The 23,900-nt window shown below is 47.4% G+C and overlaps 1 long non-coding RNA gene across 1 annotated transcript; it reads right to left on the reverse strand.

Annotated features, from left to right (window-relative positions):
- Positions 1-2,114: 2,114 nt before the first annotated feature.
- LOC135313154 (uncharacterized) lies at positions 2,115-23,067 on the reverse strand. The gene is made up of 3 exons (XR_010372762.1): positions 22,650-23,067; positions 11,793-12,024; positions 2,115-9,074 (listed from the first exon to the last, which is right to left on the reverse strand). It is a non-coding gene; the product is annotated as an uncharacterized LOC135313154 (long non-coding RNA).
- Between the last annotated feature and the right edge of the window lie 833 nt (positions 23,068-23,900).

Below are 23,900 nucleotides of genomic sequence, written 5' to 3' on the forward strand. Positions count from 1 at the left end.
AACTGGTGATTGGGTAAACAGACATTCAGCCATACGCCTTTTAGACAAAAAAATTTAAAGTCGCATTTTCTTAATTTGAAGTGGGTGATGGATAAAATGCATGAGGGAAGTCAGATTTTTCTGCCAACTACAGCATAGTGGAAGTCTTCTTGCATAATGAAGTGTTAACTAAGTCATGCTTTTGCAGAATGATTTAAAGTGTGATTCTACCACCAAGAGACTGTAAAAAAAGGCAGGGCTCCATGGTGTCTCAGTAATTTCAGCAAAAGATATGCTGAGTGTGCAAGGAAAAAAGGTGGGAATGTTTGGCTTGGGAATTTTTCCCCTCCTAACTTCCAGTCCCCCTAACTCCTCCTTTGGGCTTTTTACATCTCATGCATCATTAGCTGGAATAAATTATCATCAGACTAAATCGCATGATTAACTATAGCTCAGTCAGCAGGAGAGAGACTTTAACCTGCACCATAGGCAAATTTGGTAGGAAACAACTGATAAAGAAAATGCTCAATCACCTCACTGGGGTACTTTTACAAAATAATCTTTTACAGAAGAATCGGAGCTTTAAGAAAAGCATAGTAATGAGATAAAACAATCTTGTATAAAAAGATGCGTGATATCCCAGTTTCAGGACTACAGTCAGAAAATTACCAGTTTTATGGATAAATTTCAGACTGTTCTATACAACACTGGGGAAAAACAAATCGGAGAATTGAAAAACACAGGGGTAAATGAAATCTTGATAATCAATTATTTGCTTGGGGGACAAAAAAGTCGAGAGACTAGATTTTTTGGCAATGCAAATACTTTACACAGAAATGTCCTAAAACAGGTAAATCTGAATAATCCACTGAAGTGTAATCTAAAAGGGCAGAAGGTTATAGAGCGCAGGCACTATTGGTCCCCCACCCTGTTTAATTTGCAGAAGTAAAAAATCAGGAGGCAGCACGTAACATCTGGTCTCTATTCCCTACAGAGACCAGATTTAATTGTACTTACGCAGAAAGACCATGAGCTTTCTGCTCTTTAAAATCCTCTAACCATAGTACTCTTAGTATCTTGGCTCTGCCTGCACAGAATCTCCCCAACACACCCTCCAAAGCAGCAGCAGAAGGAAATGAATGGTGATTTTCGGGGGTGGGGGGGAAGCAGATATGGCCCACTGGCACATCCCTCCTCTGCCCCTTCCCCACTGCTGGGGCCGGGGGCAGAGCCGCAGCAAAAGGCTGCGACCACAGCAAGTGAGGCAAGAGGTGAGAGGGGCTGGAAACGCCGTGTGCTGCCCCATTGTGCACGCTGGGAAGCGATCCATGCCAGCAGTAGTTTTTTTTCTTCATAATTTATGTGTTACGCTGTAATGTTTTGCTACAGTGGGATTACAACTATTCAAAGTATTTTTAATTAGCAAGGACCCACAAAGGAAGAAAGCTGTATTCATACAAGGAAATAGGACAATGCGGAGGTTGTCATTTGAGCCAGGTTTCTAAGCAAAACACTGTCAATGAGGCATAAGGCTGCCTGCATCTGGAGTTACACTGTGGTGTAAATACTTAGGGTTAGCTAAATGATGTAAATTTGAAGGAAAATCAAAAGCAGAACATTAAATAGGCTACAGCAGTACTATGAAAAAGCATGTACCCGCCAAGAATAAACACTGCCTGGCAAAACACGCAGACCCTGATTTTTTTCTGCCCAAATTACACCTGAACTGTTGGCTAATGTTACTTCAAATGAAATTTAGGTTTGATTAATCTGTTCCCTAATATCTGTTTGTTGTAGGCAAAAGTAAAGAGTTATACAGAACAAACCTAAATATTCTTCCTAAATTGGAGGCTTTTATGTACAAAGCTAACTTAAGCGAATTTGCCACGGAAGCAGGCCATCAGGCTCCAGTGTGCTGTGCAGAGAGACAGTTGGTTTTGCTTTTTTGCTATGCAAGTTATTTGTGTAGATTTACCCTGTCTATAAGATTTGCTAAACTGGAAGTGCAAAAACAGTTGTAGGAGTGTCGTGGTTTATCCCCAGCTGACAGCTAAGCCCAACACAGCTGCTCACTCACTCCCCTGCTGTGGGACAGGGGAGAGAATCAGAAGAGTAGAAATGAAAAAACTCATGGGTTGAGATAAAGAGAGTTTAATAAGTAAAGCAAAAGCACAAGCAAAGCAAAACAAGGAATTCATTCACTCCTTCCCATGGGCAGGCAGGTGTTCAGCCATCTCCAGGAAAGCAGAGCTCCATCGTGCATAAGTTACTTGGGAAGACAAATGCCATCACTCCGAATAGCTCACCTTTCCTTCCTCTTCCCCCAGCTTTATAGGCTGAGCATGACGTCATATGGCATGGAATATCCCTTGGGTCAGTTGGGGTCAGCTGTCCCAGCTGTGTCCCCTCCCGGCTCCTTGTGCACCCCCAGCCCCTCGCTGGTGGGCTGGGGTGAGAGGCAGAAAAGGCCTTGACTCTGTGTAAGCCCTGCTCAGCAGTAACTAAAACATCCCTGTGTTATCAACAGGGATTTCAGCACAAACCCAAAACACAGCCTCATACTAGCTACTAAGAAGAAAATTAACTCTATCCCAGCCAAAACCAGCACAAGGAGTTATCAAAGAAGGGGAGAGGGGAATTTAAAATAAAGAGCTTGTGTTTTACTTTGGTTGTAGGGTAGAAGCAAAGGGAAATTTGGAGATGGTGTTTATGACAACTAAAATGAAAAGGAACTTTGATTTTTTACATCCAGAAAGAATAATTTTCCTGAGTTAGACACTAAGTAAAATGCTGATAATTCCTTCCTCAAACATGAGTATATAAATAAATTATGCAAGAATACTTGTTTTGTTGTGCAGTATATTCATAAATATTAGATAGGAAAAAAAATCTCCATTACAGAAAGCAACAAAAGCTAGCGAGGCCTCTTGAGTTTTCCTTTTATTAAAATAAATCCATAGTCTTGCTAGGATTCTTAAAAATAATTTACGTCCAGAAGTTAACCATGTTTAAATAAACTGACTGCACAGATCTTCCAAAGAAAGAAAGGCCCAACACTACAGCCAGGTTTTTGGAGAAAGTTTCTTGGTTTTATTCTGGTGGGCTAAAAAACATATGTTAAATAAAGCACGGTTTCTCTTGATTGCTTGATGATGACTTGTATGGTCTGTGTATAGAAAAATTGCAGGTTTCTGTTTTGGTAGGACCTGCTAGTTTTCACTGGTGAGTTAAAAAAAAGGCTTTCGCAAGGTTACATTTCTTAGGAACTCTAAAATCTTTGACACATATGACACAATGAAAGTGTTATTAAAATAGAATTAATAGACATCCATTTTGTTTAGATTGCAAACCTGAAAGGATAAGACAGAACAAGACTGTCATGCCCCTTTTTTTAAAAAAAACCAAGCGGCCGTACCCTGCAGTGTTGACCGAGCCATTTGCTCTCCTTGACTGTAAAGGTGCCCTTCACTTCGGCTGTGCTGTGTCGTAAGGACAGTGACTTCTCCTGCCTTCTGACCTGGAGAGAGATCCTTGGGACTGGTTTGATTTAGGGAAGCTGAGAACAGGCAAGTTCCCGATACTTACATTGTCCTCATCTTACATAACAATTAGTAGAAAAGGGCACCGCAGAGCCCCGTCGTGCTCTGGAATCTGATTGCAAAGGCCAGAAACGTTGGGAGGCAGAAGCAAAATGTGAAATAGTTAATCAGTTTCATGGGAAATGGAGAAAGCTAGAGGAGAAGATGGGAGATGTCGCTTCCTCTACATTTCCAAAGATTTACAGGGAGCTACATAAAACATCCTGGCTTCTGACTTATGAAACCACATCTGTTCCTAGGTGGGGGATGCAGCCCCTTATAAGAAGGCAAATACTCCCTTTTCCCAAAAGACTTCCCGCTGCAAATACAGATGCTAGACCTTCATAACTAAAGTGAGAACTTCTTTCCATGTAGCTTTCAAACCCAGTTCTAGTACAGACAGACTTGTCTTTCATAACTAGTTCTGGCCACAGGAAATTATTTCGTTTTACAAGGTGGATGTAAAAACCATGTTGCACAGCTCACCTCCTCTTCTTCTGCCTCCTGTCAGCTGCCAGGCATCTCCCTCACAGGCCAGTCTGGCGAGACAGTGGACAGGAATACCTCTTCTCCTGGCAGTCTCTGGCGAAGCCACCTTGCTTGGGGCAGTAGCAAAGTCTAATGATCCTTCCCCTCTACTCGGCAGTGCTGGGGCCCCACCTGGACAACTGTGGCTCAGCTCTGGCCACTGGCAGGTCCCTCCTGCAGCCGGCTGGAACTGGCTCTGTCCGCCACAGGGGCAGCTCCTGATGTCGTCTCACAGAAGCCACCCTGCAGCTTCCTACTACCAAAACCTTGACACATAAACCCAACAGAGAAACACAGAAAGATAATTTGAAGGCAAGAGGGTACGAGAAACATAGGCAAGAATTAAAAAATAGGGACATTGAACTGCATAGAGGGAGAACTTGAAATAAGATTGAAAAAACAACTGACAAGACAGCAGGAGGAATTCATCAGTGAGCTGGATGAGGGGATCAAGTGCACCCTCAGTAAGTTTGCAGATGACACCAACTTGGGCAAGAGTGTTGATCTGCTCAAGGGTAGGAAGGCTCTGCAGAGGGATCTGGACAGGCTGGATTGATGGGCCGAGGCCAATGGAATGAGGTTTAACAAGGCCAAGTGCTGGGTCCTGCCCTTGGGTCACAACAACCCCATGCAACGCTACAGCCTTGGGGAACAGTGGCTGGAAAGCTGCCTGGCAGAGAAGGACCCGGGGGTGTTGGCTAACAGCTGGCTGAACATGAGCCAGCAGTGTGCCCGGGTGGCCAAGAAGGCCAACAGCATCCTGGCTTGTATCAGGAATAGTGCGGCCAGCAGGAGCAGGGAGGCGATTGTGCCCCTGTACTCGGCACTGGTGAGGCCGCAGCTTGAATATCGTGTTTGGTTTTGGGCCCCTCAGTCCAAGAAGGACATTGGGTGCTGGATTGTGTCCAGAGAAGGGCAACGAAGCTGGTGAAGGGCCTGGAGAGCAGGTCTTATGAGGAGAGGCTGAGGGAATTGGGGTTGTTTAGTCTGGAGAAAAGGTCTCCCCTCAGCCTCCTCATCACTCTCTACAACTACCTGAGAGGAGGTTGTAGTGAGGTGGGTGTTGGTCACTTCTCCCTAGTAATAAGCAATAGGACAAGAGGAAATGGCCTCAAGCTGCACCACGGGAGGTTTATATTAGATATTAGGAAAAGTTTCTTCACCAAGAGGCCTGTCAAGCATTGGAACAGGCTGCCCAGAATGTGGCTGAGTCACCATCCCTGGAGGTATTTAAAAGACATGTAAATGTGGCGCTTGGGGACATGGGTTAGTGGCGACTTGCCAGTTCAGGTCAACGGTTGGACTCTGCCATCTCAAAGGTCTTTTCCAACCCAAAGGATTCTGCGATCCTACGAAATAAAACCTACGGCCCGGGAGCTGCAGAGGAGACGCCGGACAAGAAACCCGCTGTGGCAGCGCCGCCTTTCCGCCGCCAGGGGGCGGTGCCCCAGCGCGGGGCCGGCGCTGCAGTGCCGCGTTCCGGCCGCCAGGGGGCGGCGGGGCCGGCGAACAGCGGCCGGGCGGCGCGTGCCCGGGGCGGCAGCGGCGCGGCCCGTCGCGCTCCGTCCGCCGAGCGCCGGCAGCGCGCGGCCGGTGGCGTTTCCTTACCGTGAGGCAGCAGCGAGGGCGGCGGCGGCCCCTCCCTGGCCCCGCGGTACCGCGTCGCCGTTACCGGCGGGCGACTGGCTTTCGGCCGTCGGATGACAGCAGTGAGGGGGGCCACCGCGCATGCGCGCCACCCCACCCACCTCCCCTCCCATCCCCCGGCGCGGCGTGTGGGAGGCGGCGCGGCCGCTCTTCCTTGCGGGTTGGGGGTGCGGCGTGGGGCCCGCGGGAAACCACAGGAAACCGGTAACGGAGCTGCACCGCCCGGCAGCTGAGGGGCGGCAAACATTCCCCCCCTCGACCCCTTCCTCGGGGCCCTTCCCGGCACCCGCCGGTCGATGGTGCGGCTCCGCCTTCGGACCCAGAGCCCCGGGCGATGCCCGAGGGCCGCGGGCCCCGCTCACCTGCCCCGGCGCAGGCCCGGCCGCAGCCCCGGCAGGCCCAGGGACGGGCCCTGGCTGCCACGGAGGGCTGCCAGAGCGGGCCGCGTCCCTGCCGCGCCGCCGGCCTGCGCCGTCCCCAGCGCCGCGCCCCGCGGGAGGGAGAGGGTCAGGAAGCGGTCCTTAACGGCACCGAGTTAAACCGCGCTAACCTCAGTTGGACAAGTGCGTCACTGGTGACAGCTGGCGCGCGGAGCTTGTTCCAGCACCCCACCGCAGGGCATTAAATGCCAGTTGATGCGATTTCATCACCTCCTCGGGACAGGAAAAACCTCCAGGATCCCCAGGCCGAGGCGGGAGGCGAAAGGAACGAACTGCCTCGGGTCATTTGCAGGTTCCGCAGTGGTCACGTCGCCCGAGTGCACTGCAGGTAGCTGTGCTGGGCGGCAGTGACGGAAATAAATACAGCCTGGTCTCCGACGGGAAGATGCTGCTTTTCATCCAGTGGTAACAAGGTACTGCGAGAGCTTGCTCTGGCATGCTGGTAGGCTCTGCAGAAATGCAGCGTTCCAGCTATTTCTTTTTTTCCTTCAGAATACCTGAGCAAGGCAGACAAGTGTTGCAGTGCTAAAGGCAGTTCTTACACGGTAATTAGTCTGATCTGCTTAAATCAGCTTACTATCACAGTCTTAGTCCCTTTCCCATCTAAGGTGTTGAAAAATTCCTGTTTCCACTGGAGTATCATCAAGTGCTTTGTAAACTGCCATGTGCTACAGAAGCACACCACAATGCTGCAGGAGCACTGCAGTGTTGTTGCTGTCCTGTTACTTTACTTGCTGGGGAGTTTTGTCCTCCACCTTTCTTCCATAAAGCGGGCAGTGCATGATGTGCCATCCCAGCAACTTTTTGGGCTCACCGCAGCTTTCTCGTGTCTTCATGAGCCAGCTGTACTGGGATGTGGCCCCTACGCCTGCCTCCCACCGACAGGAAGCCTCCATGCGGAGGTCACTGTGCAGCAGCTGACCTTCAGGTAGCTTCTTCCCAGGTGATGCAGCATGTTGCACTCACCTGTCCCTAGACCGGTGCTTGCTAGTACTGGCTGCAATACAGGGATCGGTGCTTCTGGGTTAAACATACATCTCCAGGGGCTGGCACGGTGTTGCAGCCTCCTCGCACCTGTGAGGATAGCTTTGGGCTTGCAGTCCAGAGCAGGAATTAAAGATGTAAAATAATTACAGGTGGTGGGTACCAGTACTACTTGATATTCTTGAAATAAAAATGGCTGGTAGGTGTGTGTTAATGACTCCTAACCATCCATCTCAGCACATCCGTACAGAGCAAAAATTCTCTTTTTTTCAGGCTGGGAAGTCTTTTTAGTCTCGAAGACCTAGCCCGGTCCACCCATATAGGGGTGTTCATCTAGAGGTGTTATGGCATCAGCATGTTTTTCTCCTGGACTGTTTTCTCCAGGTTGAGTGTGGTCCGGTCAGCAACAACCAGCTGGTGTGTAACCCTCTGCTTTCTCAGCCTGTCTGTTTCATGACCACGTGCCATCAGCCAGCAGCAGTCTCAGAGGCTCCATCAGGGAAGCTCCAGGCTGCTGGCCTGCAGGTCCAGAGCCCATCATGTACACAAATGCCTAAGCAGTCAGCCGTGCTTTGTAGGCTGCTCAGCTGATGTTTATTTGCCCAGCAAGGCTTTGTAATGCTGACGGGGCTGCTCGACTCAACATCAGCATGCCACTTCCCAGCACAGAAGCTTGTGTCGCTAGCCAGAGAGCAGTACTTTTCTCCACGGGGGGCATGGCACAGGACCAAGCTGTTCATGTGGCTTAACACAGGGCATGTGACATGCTGAAAACATGGCAAGACATATACACCAGGAGTAAGTTTCCTACCTAGGAGACATAAGGGCCTGGAGTGTGGCCAGTGCTGCAAGTACTGTTTTCCTCCTTCATTGCCGAGTTGCGGTTCAACTGAAGCCACTGTTGGACTAGGAAACAGACTCCCTCTCCAGCTCTCCATGGGCTGTTCAGTGTGGGCCCACAAAGCTTGGATGATACACACCACAGGTTTGAACTATTTGCCCCCTGTAGTAAGTCCAGTAATCTCCATCCGATTAAAATGTCTCTTCAAAAAAGACATCCATTTTCTCTGTGAAGAGGCAGAGAAGAGCAGGTGCACATCTGCAATTTGTGAAACAAAAAACAAGTGAGAAGCTCGGGAGCATGTAACACAATGCAGTATTTCAGCACACAGAGGTCACATACTCTTCTTCCCAACCTATCTGCCAGAGAGATTTTAATATTAAAAGCTCATTACCTCTGTGATTAGCAGTACTTAGGGTTTGTTACAGGAATAATGGATTCTGTGACTTTTTAATCATCTGGGATTTTTATAGAGTGCCAAAAAAGGCTAGTTTACTCTCAAAGCCTGGATTTTTTCAAACCTTTTGGCAGAAATCATCAGCTGGGCTTTTTGCATGCATGTTCCATGAAAATGCAAACATCCATAAGTGATCACTTAGCAGTGTTAGCTTTAAAAAAAAAAAGAAAAATTCCAAGTTATTAGAGTAGGAAATGAAAAGGCCAATGAGCTAGACAGTTGTACCTTGTAATAATCTTTAATGAGTTTGAGTAATTCCTTCTTTAAGAGATGGAGTGGAAATAATGCAAGTTACAGACCTTTCCCTCTTGTGGTTTTGCAGCCGGCAGCTATACTGAGGAGAAATCATGGTCTGACTCCCCTCAGGGAGGACTTGCACCACCTCCAGCTGCTCTGAAGGAGAACAATACTGTACTTCTATGAAGTCCAATGTTTACATCAACATATCTCAGAGAAGAATCTTGGTTTTGAGCACTCGACAAGTAATCACCTCCTATGAAAACGCAAACCCAAAGGCAAATGATTCCCTGACTGGGCAGGGGCTTACCCAGGCAGTGGTCCAAGGCTCTGGTGCCACCAAAAAGCACCACTGCTGAACATCAGGGATGTTCCTACAGCACCTGAAAAGCAGCAGGAGTAGGTCAATGCACAATACCACTGCTCTGCCAAAACTTGCAAAACTGATCACAAAATGAATCCTGATTCAGCAACACAGCAGCCGGCAGTGTCAGCAACCACCGGACATCTTCCCTTCACATAGGAAACCCAAGGAAGTAAAAACATGTTTGTGTGCCTCAAAAAAAATCAGCTTACACAGGGAAGAGTGAGCAGAGGCAGGCTTTGACTCCCTTGGGTCTGTATGCTGTTCTCTGAGGGATCCTTTTCTTGGACTTGGCTCACCCAGGGGTTTTCAGCAAGCCTTGAGCTGACCTCAAGTGTTCCACTACCTGACTTGGTCTGTCTGCCCCGTAGGACAGGCTTGAGCACATCCCAGGACGGGCAGTGTGAAGCACACACCTACTGTATTTGGGTGCCCCAGTGGACAGGAATACCTCTGCTTCTTAGAGTCTCTGGTGAAGGCACCTCGCCTGGGGAGGCAGCAAAGTATAATGACTGCCCTTGCACAGACAGATACCTGAAGCACAAGTTCTGCTGAGGCAGCGTGGGATAGCCTGTGGGCAGCACTACTCCAGCACCGCCCTGAGGGTTTCCCTCAGGGACCAAATGGGAGCAGGGAATTTAAAAATGGGTTTTCCAACAGTTGGCTCCTGTGGCACTGTATAGCTGACCCCTGTGAGAGCTGCTGGTGGGGGGAAACCATAGCCCTGGTGAGGCACAGGACACAACAGCAAAGAGCTTGTCTCTTACCCACAGGCTGCAGAGAGTCTCGGGACTTGGCCAGTACTCATGCTTTGGGTCTTTTTGCGGCATTTGCATTCATAGAATCTTTTCAATAAAAGGAAAATACTTTCTAATACGAATCAGTGCAATAGAAATTGCAGTGTGACTTATTTAACTGGCATGCAGGTCATGTTACATGATTTATTTCTGTACCCGAGTCCAAGGTTATATTTAATGCGCCCTTGGATTCTCGCTGGGAATGAGGAAGGCAGATGAGCAGACACATATCTTAGAAGATCTGCCATTTTCAGAGCTGGTCCCGATGACTAGCAGCAAGACACAAAAGTAATTTTGTCAGTGAGTAATAAATTTACAAAAATTTTACAAAAGTATTGTGTTTCCAACAGAGCAGGTGTTGACTCCCCTGTGCAGACAAGGACACAAGACAATACAGGTCTGTGGGGAGACAGATTGGTGCCCATGTGGTGATTCAAGGAAAGGGCATTAGAATAACTTTGCAACCATCTGCCAATTCACCCCCAGCTTTTGCTGTTGCCCAAGGTGTGTACAGGCTGTAAATACTCAGATACCCCTTAGTCTGGTCTTTGGGTGGTTTTTGCTGTCTTCCTTGTCAAGGCACTTTTGTCTTAACAGTCTTCCCATAAAATACTTCCCATAAACTGTGATTTTGATTGCAGCACATTTAAAGAGGTGGGCTGTGAGCTGGTGTTGTCCAAAGGCATGAAGTGGGTGGCTGCAGCACCGCTTTGCCCTCAGACCACAGGTAAACCCAGCAGTCTCATTTCAGTAAAGTATGAATGACCAGACCAGCCTTCAGGCTAGCCAGGGAGCACTGGCTGAACAGGTAGGGAGGCACATGATGGAAAACTGACTCAATGCCACCGTGGTCCTGAATTTGTAATTCTACGCCTGGTTCTATGAAAGGCGCTGCTTCTTGAGAAGAAGGTGCAAGGACGTCCCCTAACCGCAACATCCTAATCAACCCTACTCTCCTTTAGCACCCAAGATATGCTTTTTTTTGATTTGACAGAGACTAAGTCAGAAATTGAATTCAGGTATATGGGTGAGCCTTTAAATCTTGAAAATAATATTGTGAACATTTGTTGAAGCAGCCTGTGCTTTCATTGGTTGGATATTACATTCACTTGGACCCATTTCATATTATTATGTATATCTGTATGCACAGCTGTGTTACAGCTACTCATTGCGTTTGCCTTTGAAGCATCTGAAAGCCTGTCCTGTCAGCGAGATTGTCCACCTGTAACTGATACCCCCCCAATTTATACATGTTGGGAAAGTGCCTAGCAAGGAGCTGGGCCATCTGCAACAGGTGTCTCATGTCTTGATTTCTTACTGTCATAGGCTGAGGTCTGTGAAATTCAGCTTTGCTGCAGTACAGAATTACTTAAGTGCATTATCTTGCCCTTTGAGACAGACAAATTACATTTGCTGCTGCTGCTGTATATTGTGTTGTACTGGGCTCTCTGCCTTTTCTGAAGTCCAGCCTTAGGACATCAAAGCATCCACTGAAAGATGATGGTATCATACTGTCTGCATTAAGTGACATTTTACTGTGCAGGTCACGCTGGAGTCCTGTTAATTTCCATCTCCCTTATGTTGTTTCTAGTCAGATGGTTTAGAAATTCCAGTAAGAAATAAGGCTAATATTTTGTGTGGCGTTGTCAAATATTTTGAATGTGGTTTGTGCAAAGGTCAAGTGTTCCTCTGTGATCAACAAGTGATAAGCAACATTTAATAACATGCCGTTTAAAATGAGTTAGTTAAAAAGCAGCCTAAAAGTGCTGCTTTTCTGAAGGATCACGCAGTAATACACTGAATTCAGAAACAGGTACATTGTGACTGCTGTGGTAAGTGGGGGCCTCAGGCAGCGCAGAGGCCAGGCAAAAAGAGACAAGAGGTGCCTGTGGAGAAGAGGAGGTATAAATCTTACAGCAACAGCAGACAACTCAACATACCTTGAATAGGGTATTAATGGTGACCCTAACAGCTGTTCTTCTGGTCTTGGCTCCCCTGAAATGAAGACCCAGGGTCCACATCTCTTGTGTGCCTGGAGTACTGGTCATCAGCCCCTGCAGAGATGTCTTGGGGAACAGCCAGGTCTCCTTCTCAGCTGCCCAGAGTCTCCTTAGGGACACTGTGGCACGTGGAAGGTATCCTCCACTCTGTCTCTGCAGTTTCAGCCCAGACCTAAAGGAGCATATTGGAAAATATGCACTCCAGCATCTCATTCACTGTTCACACTGTGATTTAGGATTGACAGCTGTTAAGACAGAAGCAGTGTGTGTACATACTTCTGTTTGTTGCAAGGGCATTTCAAAGTAGAACTTGTAAATCCTCATACAACGGTGGTGACAGCAGGGTGCAACCACAACAGGGAACTCTGTCCAACCATAGCCAAAGCATGATGATCGCAGGGAGGAAGGAAATGGGGCCAGAGAGGGGGGAGATTTAATAAAAGTTAAATGTACTTCCATGGAACATCTTGAATGGTTCTGTTCTACGGTAAAAATTTTACTGGTGTCAATAAGAAAATCCCCATTGATTTTATTGCTATGATATGAGCCCCCCCACCCCCCCAATATAAAGAAAGTTCTGGAAAAAAACAGGAGGTACTGGGTGTCATTAATTCCCCATGGAGGTACATTGTTGAAGAAGCATCATGGCTTGTGGACTCAAGCACTAAATAAAAGCAGTATACTTACAGTTGAACAAGATATGCTGCATGTGCCTGACAGTTTTGCTAAAGAATGGTTGCACTTCCAAACATCCTGTACCTCTCCAAGACCTTACCTGAATGTGGGCTGTCCCGTTCATGCATTTTCTTATTTGTGGCACAAGCATAAAATATGTTTTTGCTTATTTCAAGCCATAGTAGAAAAAGTTGTTTCACAGTGATATAGAAGAGATCTTAAATACAGGCTGGGGCAACCTGAAACCTCAAATGAGAGGCAGAACATAATCATGCACAGACGCAGCTGCAAACATGACTCACCTGAAAGGCAAAGACAGAACAGGCCAAAGCTCACAAGGGGCTCCAGGAGCAGAGACCCAAGGTGTGTGGAGTTAGGACCTGTGAGAACCTGCAAGAGAACACTTCTGTTTACCCAGGTCTTCCCAACCAACAGAATAACCTCTGGTGTTTTGGTATGTACCCAGGACTACATCTGGGCCAGGCTTGCCCAGATTTAGAATACAACAGGTGGCAGACTGAATCAGGATATACTTACATTCTTGAAATTAGCACTCCCTTAGCTAGATGCAAAAAACAGGTAAGCTCTGCCACCCCTGGTCACAGTAGAGCCAAGAATTAGGGAGCCATTCTTCATTTCTGTTTTCATCAGTATTTACTATCGTATGTGCAACTCTTCAAAACTGGCTTCTGAATTACACTTCACTTGGTCTTGAAAATATTCCAACAATATTCCTAAATATCGTCCTAGGTAGTTAATCCTGTTCAGGTGGATGGGTGCAAGTGGAGTAAGCACAGCATCACATTTAACGGTGTAACCACGGCACCTCCACTCCTTGAACAAAACTAAACACAAATACTATCTCGTTGCTCTGCTTGTATTGTGTTGCCCTGAAAACTAAACAGGCCTTTTCCTTCAAACACTGACAATATAATTTGTTTCTTTGTGCTGAAGAGAGTAGGTGAAAAGGCAGAAGCAGGATTAATTTACTGCTGTGGTAAGAGGATGGAGTACTGTTGATTTCAGCTGAGCTGTGTGGTCTCTTGCTTCAGCAGGGGATTTCAGCCTGACTTGGCCTAGCCATCAGGAAATCCCTCCAGCTTCAAAACATTTTCAGGAATTTATTTGCTCATAAACAATCATCGTTACTTACTACCACAATTACCATAACACCTTGAAGACGTGGAAGACCATTGTCTTTGGCACTGCACAGAGCCACTCGGAATAAATCCCAAACTAAAGTCTGCTCACTGTCATCCCTCAGGATGAGAGCAGCACCTTTTTGTTATTTTTTGTCATGTGACACTATGCCTTTCTAACAGGAAAGGGTTGTCTGTCTGGACGCAGCAGGAGAAGGCTGGGATGGTTTTGTGTCAGTGGGCACCAGCGAAGGATCAGCACAAATGTTGATGCTCCAGGCAGCCCAGAGGGCAGCCATGCCAGTTAGACAGGGCACTCCTACAATCCTCCTCAGTTCTTGAAGGAGACCAACAGTAGCAAGGAAGGTGCCCTCTTTTCCGCAAAGCTTCATACTAGCAATGCACAATGCTGACAATATACAGAGTTAGTGTGATGCAGTAATGAGCTGGCTGCTCAGCTTTACAGTGCTCATGGACTGGTAATCCGCCTTGCAGCTAGCCCAGGAGCTAGTCCAGCCTCTGCTGAACTCATCACAACTGCTCCTGTGATCACCCTCGCAACACTCCCACTGACACTGAGAAGTCTTGCCCCCACTTTGCAGCTGAGAAATGCAGATAAAGCCATGACTATGAAGTAAAGCAAGGACTCAGCCACAGGCTTGGGTCATCTCACTGAAAGAGCTTTAACCGGAGGGTCCAATACGCCGACCGGACCCAGCCCACAGGGAAGTCTGCTGCCTCCCTGGGGTCCGGGTTCAGAGATGTCACTAGAAAACCCTTTAGGCCGGTAAGCTCCTCAGACTATTACCCACTATTGGTTCTTCAAGTTGGCAGAGAAGAGGTGGCAAAGAGAAGTCCAAAGGCAATCAAAAGGGATTGCAGAGCCCTGGGGCAGTTGGTTGAAAGATCAGGTGCTCAGGTAGTATTCTCTTCGATCCTTTCAGTAGCAGGGAAGAATACTGAATGGAACAGGCAGACCCAGCTGATCAACAATGACTTGGATGCAGGACTGGAAGAAATACTAAGTAAGTTTGCTGATGACACAAAATTGGGAGGAGCTGTTGATGCTCTTGAGGGCAGCGAGGCCCTGCAGAGGGATCTAGACAAACTAGAGAGCTGGGCAATCACCAGCCATATGAAGTTTAACAAGGGTAAGTGCCAGATTTTGCACCTGGGGCACGGCAACCCTGGATGTACCTACAGACTGGGGAGCAAGAGGCTGGAGAGCGGCTCTGCAGAGAGGGACCTGGGGGTTACAGTTGGCAGCAGGTTGAACATGAGCCAACAGTGTGTCCTGGCAGCCAAGAGGGCCAACCGTGCCCTGGGGTGCATCAAGCCCTGCACTGCTAGTTGGTCCAGGGAGGTGATTGTCCCTCTCTACTCTCCGCTGGTGCGGCCTCACCTCGAGTGCTGTGTGCAGTTTTGGGCACCACAGTACATTAAGGATATAAAGCCACTAGAGAGTGTCCAGAGGAGGGCATGAAGGTGAAGGGTTTAGAGGGGAACCTGTATGAGAAGCGGCTAAAGTCCCTTGGTTTATTCAGCCTGGAGAAGAGGAGACTGAGGGCAGACCTCATTGTGGTCTGCAGCTTCCTCACAATGGGAGGAGGAGGGGCAGGCACTGATCTGTCCTCTCTGGTGACCAACAATAGGACCCAAGGAAATGGAGGAAGATGTGCCAGGGGAGCTTTAGGTTGGGAATTAGGAAAAGGTTCTTCACCTGGAGGGTGGTGGAGCACTGGAACAGGCTCCCCAGGGAGGCAGTCATGGTGCCAAGCCTGACAATATTCAAGAAGCATTTGGACAATGCCCTGAGACACATGGTGTGAATTTTGGGTCTGTCCTATGCAGGGACAGGAGTTGGACTCAATGAACCTTGTGGGTACCTTCCAATTCAGGGCATTCTATGATTCTATGAAATTAATGTTTCCTCTTCTGAAATCCTAGGAAAAGAGCTCATCACAGCAACTGAACTGACAAAATAACCAGTTTTATGCATCTTACCTTAATCAATAAAAAGTGCAATTCCCCATAAATATTCTCTCAGCAGCAGACTCAGTTCTCGTCGTTCTTAGCATCCTTACTCCATCTGCATCCAGCTGTTTGTCCCTACCATCCACCCTGTCCCCCAGGGATAATAATTGGATTCATACACTAAACTGATCTGAGTTTTAAAAGAACCAAAAATGGCAGAAGATGTCAGCGGCAGATAGTCTGCGAGCGCAGAATCACAGCAACTTCATCACATCCCAGATTCCCACTAACTGTAATGGGCCCCTACAGAAGGTAGATGGCAAAGTAGGCAAAGATCACACATTGAATGCAGCGGTATGTTGCTTACACATGGTATTTCTACGTGACACTCTCATGCCAAAAACAAAGATTACACACTGCTGAAGCTTTCATTCAGTGCTGGATGTGATTTTGAACATGGCCATCTCCCTGTGGACCCAATGCTGTCCATGAGAAGTCAACATGAGGATTCTCAGAAGTTTCCCTATGCTTTGGGTCAGACCCTATAAACTGACAGGTTCACTTGTAAACACAAGATTTCCTGAAATGGTCTACATTACAAAATGATGCTACAGGATTTCATTTTGCATGCAGGCCCTGTTTTTTTTTGTTTTTTACAAACATGTATTTTAACTGCCTCAGTTCTTGTCTTACAGAAGGGGCATAGATTTATAACACTGAATTCCTATTATCCTATTCTTCCTGTTTGCTCTTAGGATGAAGTAGCAACCATTTCCCTAATAGCAGGCAGTGGTTGTATCAACAACAACTAAGCAAATATGAGTACAGCATCAACAGGGAATAAAAACTGCTATTAAGTACAATAATGCCACAGACTGGGTCACACATGATGTAACTTTTGCCTGATTTCTACCTTCAGAAATTTCTACTGATTTCTGCCTGGAAAACCACGAATACAAAGTAGCAACCACTGTCAGAAAGCATTCTATTTTTCTGTGTAAGTTCTAGAAAATCCTTTCTCTTGAGAGTTACAGAAAGAAAAGAATGGCCAAGCAAGAAGATATTCCTTCAGAGCAGGCTTACCTAAAGAAACACAAGCATCAGAATACTCTTAAAGGATGCTTGTTGAGCATTACCTCACTTGACGACCCTCTTTTCCAAGTTGCCTGAAAAAGACCACCACAGGCTGGCTCTGAAGGTCAACAGACATGGGCTATTTCAGCCCAACAATGCAGTGACTGTCAGGGATGCGGGCACTGGCAGTCCCTCTTCCCTCTTGAATACCCGCTCCAATTTTAGCTCAGGCACAGAAGCCAGAGAAGCTGCCTGTCTCTCAAAGCAATACCCTGATTAATTCATGTAGGAGTCTATTGGTGGGACTTGGCATTTCCCACCGCACACAGAAACCCAGACCTCCTGGGTGCTAGGGTAGAGCTTAAAGTACTCACCATACTCAGCACTGTATGCACAGAGGGCATGGTGGGCAGCTGTCTTGTGCTAGGCTAGGTCCGCCTCTGTGCCTCCAAACAGTTTTAGAGAGAAGCCTCATATAGAGGCTTTGAAGCAACCAAATGGCAAGGTAACAAAGGCATAAAGTGAGAAGGTATCAGGAGAAAATTACTCTTACTCCCTCTTACTCTATAGCAACAGGAACAAACTCTGACCTTCCAGTCAGAAACAGAGAGAATTCTGCCCCCAGACACTCCAGCGGTCCTGGGGCATCCAATCAGGCTCTCACAGAGCTCATGATAAATGCCAGGCAAACACCCTCCATTAGGATCACTGTTAAACACATTTCCCCTGAGCAGCATTTGTTTTCTTTAAGATTCTCAGGTTGGTTCTGCTAAAGCTGCCTTAAATCCCAGATGTCCATAGCAAACAGGGAAGGCAATCCAAATCAGAATAAGTAACTAACTGTAAAGCTTTGGAGGAAAGCAGATGAGGTGCTTCTTTATATTAGTGACACCTCCTGGATTCTCCATCATTAACCCTACTAATGGCTTTACATTCCTATTGATCATAAGCACTGAATATGGGAATGAAGGATAAATTATCTGATACCCCAGAAACTTGAGATAAAAGACAAAAAATTTAATATGAGCTGTGCTTAGTTAAGAGCTGTGCCTGATACCTTTTTAAAAGGGAATTTACAAGTCACTAGCCTTTTTTTGGGGTCGGGGTGGAGGGGCAGATGAATGAGAAATAAAACTCCCATTCCTCTGTCGCTGGATGAGAAAGCAGCCAATAGTGAGCGGGGACAGCTCCTCCGCCCATTGGGGCACCTATGCCAGCTCACCACAGAGAGGTGTGTCCTTGCATGTCTGGAAAAAAGTCTGGCAGGCAGTGAGCTTCCCTCTGTGCTCCAGGGCTGTTGGACAGCAAGGAGCTGTGCATGACCTGGCAGTGTTTTAAACAAGTGTCTCTAATATTGCAAAGCTGATCCGAACCCAGCATGATACTTAATAGCATACGTCAATCTCTAATGCAGAGTGGTTGCTGAGGAAACCACTTAAAAGCCTGCTTTAAAATATTTGCCACGTATTCAAACGTCAGAATAATTACAAATTACAGCAGCTCTTCAAAGGTCATTAGGAATATTCTTCAGTCTTTAAGCTAGAAAAATGCTTGTGGTTCCTCTCAGCAGACAAATGACTGGATTCTGATCTGGGATATTATCTTTGTAAAACTGAAGTCACGTCAGTGAAACGGAATAAGCTGTGCTAGTGTGCAGCCATTCCAGAGATCAGCTTTTGCAACTACATGTTTCTAATACAAAGTTACCATGTCTGACAGCCTAATGTTTTGAAGTATCACAACTTCTAACTTAGGATACTTCACAATGGTTCAAGTTCAAGGACAAATTCAATTTGCACAGCTAAAAAGCTGTAAATGGAGAATGCCAAAGGCACAATGTGAAAGGCTAGGAACATTCTGTTCTAACTCACTTTTTCCTGTGTTTGAGAGGACAGATTCTTCACTAGGGGCACAAAAAGCTCAGCAAAACCTTTTTTTTTTTTTTTTTGTTTCCAAGTAAAGTGCTTGAATACTCAAAAGCCATTTAAAGTTTCAGGATGAATAAAAAAACCATTTTTTGATTGTTGTTTTCAGAAAACACGGTGTATCGGGTCTGGCTGGGATGTAGATAACTTTCCTCATAGCAGCCATCGTAGTGCTGTGCTTTGTATTTGTGGCTAGAGCAGTGTTGAAAACATGCCACTGTTTTAGCTACTGCTGAGCAGTGCTGGCTCTGCTCACAGAGGAGGGGGAGGGATAGAGCAGCTTGATGGGCACCTGGTGGCCAGCCAAGATTAACCCACTGCACCTGGGATTATGACCTGACTTTTGTTCTAATGACGACAGCTAATCCCCTGGGCATGCTTTTGACCTGACCTTCCCAGAAAGCATACAGCATTTAGATAGAGAAGTTTATTTTCCATCTTTACCGGGACAGAAGCAAGCCATGTCATCTGAATGGGGAGGAGTCCTCTGGCAACAGATGTGCAGCTGACTCCTGTCCTTCCTACAAACGAGGACTGGTTTAAAGCCAGCAGTTTGATCTGGGCAGTTGTGTCTGTGAATCTGCTCAAGTTGCACAATAACCATCCTGCCTTCTGTCTCCTTGTAAGTCATGGGTGCCCAATGAGACAGAAACTTGTTGAGTAAGATAACCAGAGGAAACAAGACTATCGTATCCTAAAGTCTAATCACACAAGGGATGTCACATCACCCATAAAAGCATAGAGCTTGAGTTTGAGAATTTGGCATTCCACATCATTTGAACAGTGCCAAAAATAATACAGTTTCACTTTTCTATTTCTTGTTCCTAATCAGAACACTTATTAGCTTTCTTAGTCATGTTTCAATGTTAACATTATTTATGCAAGGGCAATACCTGGCAAGAGTGCCAAAAAGCGCATTTCCCTGGAAATTTTCCTGCTTTTCACCCACACCCTGAGGACGGTGTGCACTCCTTGTCCACAAGGAGGAGCGTGCCTGCTCCACCAGGGCAGGCAACGACCTCACTGACAACCCCACAGCACCTGAACAAGGAGAGCCAGGCCATCTGGTGACAGCAACAGGGGTCAGCTTCGTCCAAGGACCACCAAGCTTGACCATAGAGACACGACAGGTTCAAGGTCAAGCCATGAAGTTACATCAGCCAGGGAAGCCCAAGATCATCAAGCTGCACAGCCAGGCATGGGCATATCTACAGCATAATTTGCGCAAGGGCCCGAGCTCAAATTCAGTTCCTGAGCCAAGGGACAGAAATCCCCAATAAGGTTCCCCACAGCTCCTTTCACAGGACCAAGGTCCATGCTGACAGCTGGGCCATGCCAGGGCTGGCCTCAAGCACAAGCAGCCAAATGTCCACAGCTTGGGTAGAGCCTGTGGAGCTTCTTGGCGCACTTAGGGTCCAACAGCAGCCATGCATGCCTTTCCCACATTAGCTCACCTGACTTTGAAGGGCTGCCTTTGGGAAGTGTCATGAAAAATTACAGCTGTTGCCAATTATTTGAAGGTCAGTGTTAAGAGGGTGGCTACTTCCCTTCACCACAGCCACAGGATGTTTTCTCAACTCTTCTGCTCTGCTAGCAAATCTAGAGAGTAGAGAGAGATAATTAGCTAGGAGTGTTCCATAGGGAACAATTCTTCACTTGTGAGGATAGAAAGCATGGTGAAGGAGTAAGTTCTCCAACTCGTAATGTCAGGCATGGCAGAGCACATCATGCTGGTGAGAAAAGCATGGTGTTGAGACTTAGTTTGCTCTGCATTTCTAGCTTGATCTGAGATCTAATACCTGGAGATGTCATAAATTGAGACCACAATGGATCATAATCCAATTAGAATTTTATTAATTGTAGCAAGTAGAATATGAGCAAATACAGCGCTGGACGGCAGGGGAGTCTGCGCTCCGCCAACTACCGTACTGAGCAGTTCAAACAGTCTCTCTTTATACATCTTTACTTCCATGTTCAATGAGATAGTGGAGGTACTCTTCGCATGCTTCAGTTGTTGTTAGGGGGTCGTTTCCTGCTTCCTGGTGATATGGGGTTGCTTGTCCTATCTCTGTCGATAAGTTTGGACATCTGATGGTTATCTTGCATAAGCATGCCTGGGAGGTATTCTTCGCATAACCTTTACATTGAGCTTAACATAAGTCTTAATAAACAATACCTTAGTTCAGTTTCTCACAGAGATTACAACAGACGTTTCTTTTCTACCTACCTAAGAATCACAGCCACTGTGTGTTCAGGTACAACACTGGGCAGGACAGCGTGCTAGCACACCGGCAACCAACCTCCCTCTGCCCCCTGTAGTTTGGTTTGTTTTCCAGTACATGAGACAGTCAATTATGCTTTTAGAATCCAAAGATGGAAGCATGCAGAAAAGAAAGGATAAGTAAAAAAGGGAAGAGAGGTAGCAGGAGAGAAATAATCACAGAAAAATATTTGCAAATTGTGAAGTAAAAGGAGAACAAAATAAAGCAGAATGGGCAGTGGGGAAGGGAAAGGTCAGGAACATGATGGAGAAGCAAAACTAGAAGCAGTAAGACAGAAAAGAGTGAGAAAGATAATCTTGCAGGAGCAGAAGTTCCTTGTTAGGACAGATGGAATCTAGAAAACTTAACTCATTCTTTAGGGGGGAAAAAAGATAACCAAGGGAAAAGTCCAAATTAACTGTTTGCAGCCAAAAACAAATGTTGCATATCAGAAGCTCCTGCCCTTCCTGTTTCTGAATTGTTTTGCCTCCTGTCCTCTGAGTGCTGTCAGAGGCCCCTCACAGCACCAAGTGCTGCACCCTAGGCTGTCCCCCCCTCCCCCACCTATTCTCCTGCAGATCCTTGCTGTTGTGACCTGGCCTCATTTTCAAGCCTGCTGCCTTCTCACAAAGCTCTTCGTATGTCTGCTGCCTCTTTTCTCCTGCCACCTCAAATTCCTGCGCTGCCCCTTCAGCTGCCTCCCACTTACCTTCCAAACCCTGGTAAACATCAGAGTAGTTCCACTGCACATAAAGGCTCAGCATGAAACATTTATGATTTCCATGCTGGCTTTCACTGCAAACTATCAAGAGCAGAAATTTTCCCTCAGCACTTCTGCCTAATATCATATAGGTCCCTGACACTTTTGGGAAGCCCCTGCTGGTACCACTCTGTAAATAGCAATACCTGTTTTACAGGATAACGCCCTGTTTTCACTCTTGATAAACCACTGTGCCAGTTTGGCTACACTTCTGTATGGGTCACTTCTGCTCAGGAGAACTGCCGCTCTTTGCCTGATGCCAGGAGGACTCGTTTCCACGGAGCATTGTTTTTCCTTTGTCTCACTGAAGACAAATGGGAACGTGGGAAGTACCTGCAGTGACAGCACTGCTATCCCCAAAAGACTCACAGGGTCGAATTTCATTCTAAATGTTGAGTGGGACACCACACATCTGGAAACCAGAACAATCTGGTAGGTACTACGATGCTTACCTAACCCCTTCTTATACACGGAGACCCATAGAGTGAGAGCTCTGAGGGGTTTTCTTGCTGCTTTTCTGTTGCTGGGATGCCAGAAGCCGACGATTTTGCAGTCAAGGCATATAATGCAGCGGGCACTAGGACTGCTTAGCTGTCCCTTGCTGAATACAGAAGGGAGGCAGCTGACATCAAGCTTTGTTCAGAACACAGTAAGGATGACATTGCAGCAGATGATAAATACTAATGGCAGCATTGACAGATTAAGGATGCCACCTAATAACATCACTAGATACACGTACATAGCTCCAAGTTTTTAAGAATCTGCACTCATAGTCAGGAGACCAAAGAACCTGGTTTCCTGAAATATCAGTGCCTTTGTAAGGTCCCAAGTTGGTATATTGAAATCAGCCAGTCTGTAAACATACAGGTCTAGTATCACATTTTAAAGGGCTTTTTATAAGATAATGTCAAAGTCAATCACAAGGAAAAGTTAGGGCAGATAATGCTCTTGAAATTCAAAAAAAACCCCAAAACCAAAAACTTCCTCACCTCACAAATATCTGGGATAAACTTGACAGTGAGCATCTCAAGCTCCTATGGAAACTACGTCAGCTTGCATGTTTCTCTTCAAGTTTCTATTTTCAAGTGGTCTTGTCTCCAGTGGACAGCATGAGGTCAACTGGAAGGTGCGTTTCAAAGGCATTTGTAATTAGAGTCATCTGGTTTGCGAGACTGCCTCAAAGGTCAAAGACTGTGTCAGTAGCACAGTGCCATGCAAATGATCTCTTTAAACTGCCATTTGGACACGGGTCAAATGAGAAGGAGGCAGCAGGAGTGATTTTTTTTTCACAGAAAATCACAGAATCACAGAATGGTAGGGGTTGGAAGGGACCTCTGGAGATCATCTTGTCCAACCCCCCGTGCTTGAGCAGGCACACCCAGAGCAGGGGGCACAGGGACGCATCCAGGCAGGGTTTGAATATCTCCAGGGAAGGGACTCCACAGCCTCCCTGGGCAGCCTGTGCCCCTGCTCTGTCACCCTCACAGGAAAGTTTTTTCTCATATTGAGGTGGAACTTCCTGTGTTCCAACTTGAGCCCATTGACCCTTGGCCTGTCATTGGGCACCACTGAAGAGAGTCTGGCCCCATCCTCTTGACACCTGCCCTTTAGGTATTTGTAGGCATTGATAAAATCCGCCCTCAGTCTTCTTTTCTCCAGGCTAAACCGGCTGCCTTAGAGTGGAACACTCCACTGTATTTTCAATCTGTTGCCATATCTTTCCTTAACAACATGAACTTTTTCCTAAGGCCCTCCCGAGAAGCCCATGGGCAGCAGCTGCAGACACAGCCGGCGCGGCCTCGCAGCCTTGGCTTCCCGCCCGGCGACACCGGCTTCGCGGGGCGAGGAGGGCGGCAGAGCGCAGGCGGGGGGCTGTGTGGGGGCGCCGCCGGGGCAGCCCCGCGACCCCGACGCCTTCCTCCTCCATCTCCTCCTCCTCCGGTCCCTCGCCCATGCGAGGGGGAGAACGGAGACAGGCAAGAGCCGGCTCCGCTGGAAAGGCGCAGCGCTGCGCCGCCACAAGAACCTGGCAACAACCGCCTCAGGGGCTTTGCCCGCCGCTCCCCCCCTCCCGGGGCCCCCGGCGGCTCTCGGGGCCCGCCACAGCCAACGGCCGGGCGCGCGGCGGGCGGGGCGGAGGCTCGGCCGCCGAGGCGGCCGCCATTGGGGGCGGCGGGGGGCAGGGCAGCGGCGGGACGGCCCCCACCGTCGCCCGATTGGCCCGGCGGGCCCCGGCGGGG

The sequence above is a fragment of the Phalacrocorax carbo genome, chromosome 4, assembly GCF_963921805.1.
Source record: "Phalacrocorax carbo chromosome 4, bPhaCar2.1, whole genome shotgun sequence".
NCBI lineage: Eukaryota > Metazoa > Chordata > Aves > Suliformes > Phalacrocoracidae > Phalacrocorax > Phalacrocorax carbo.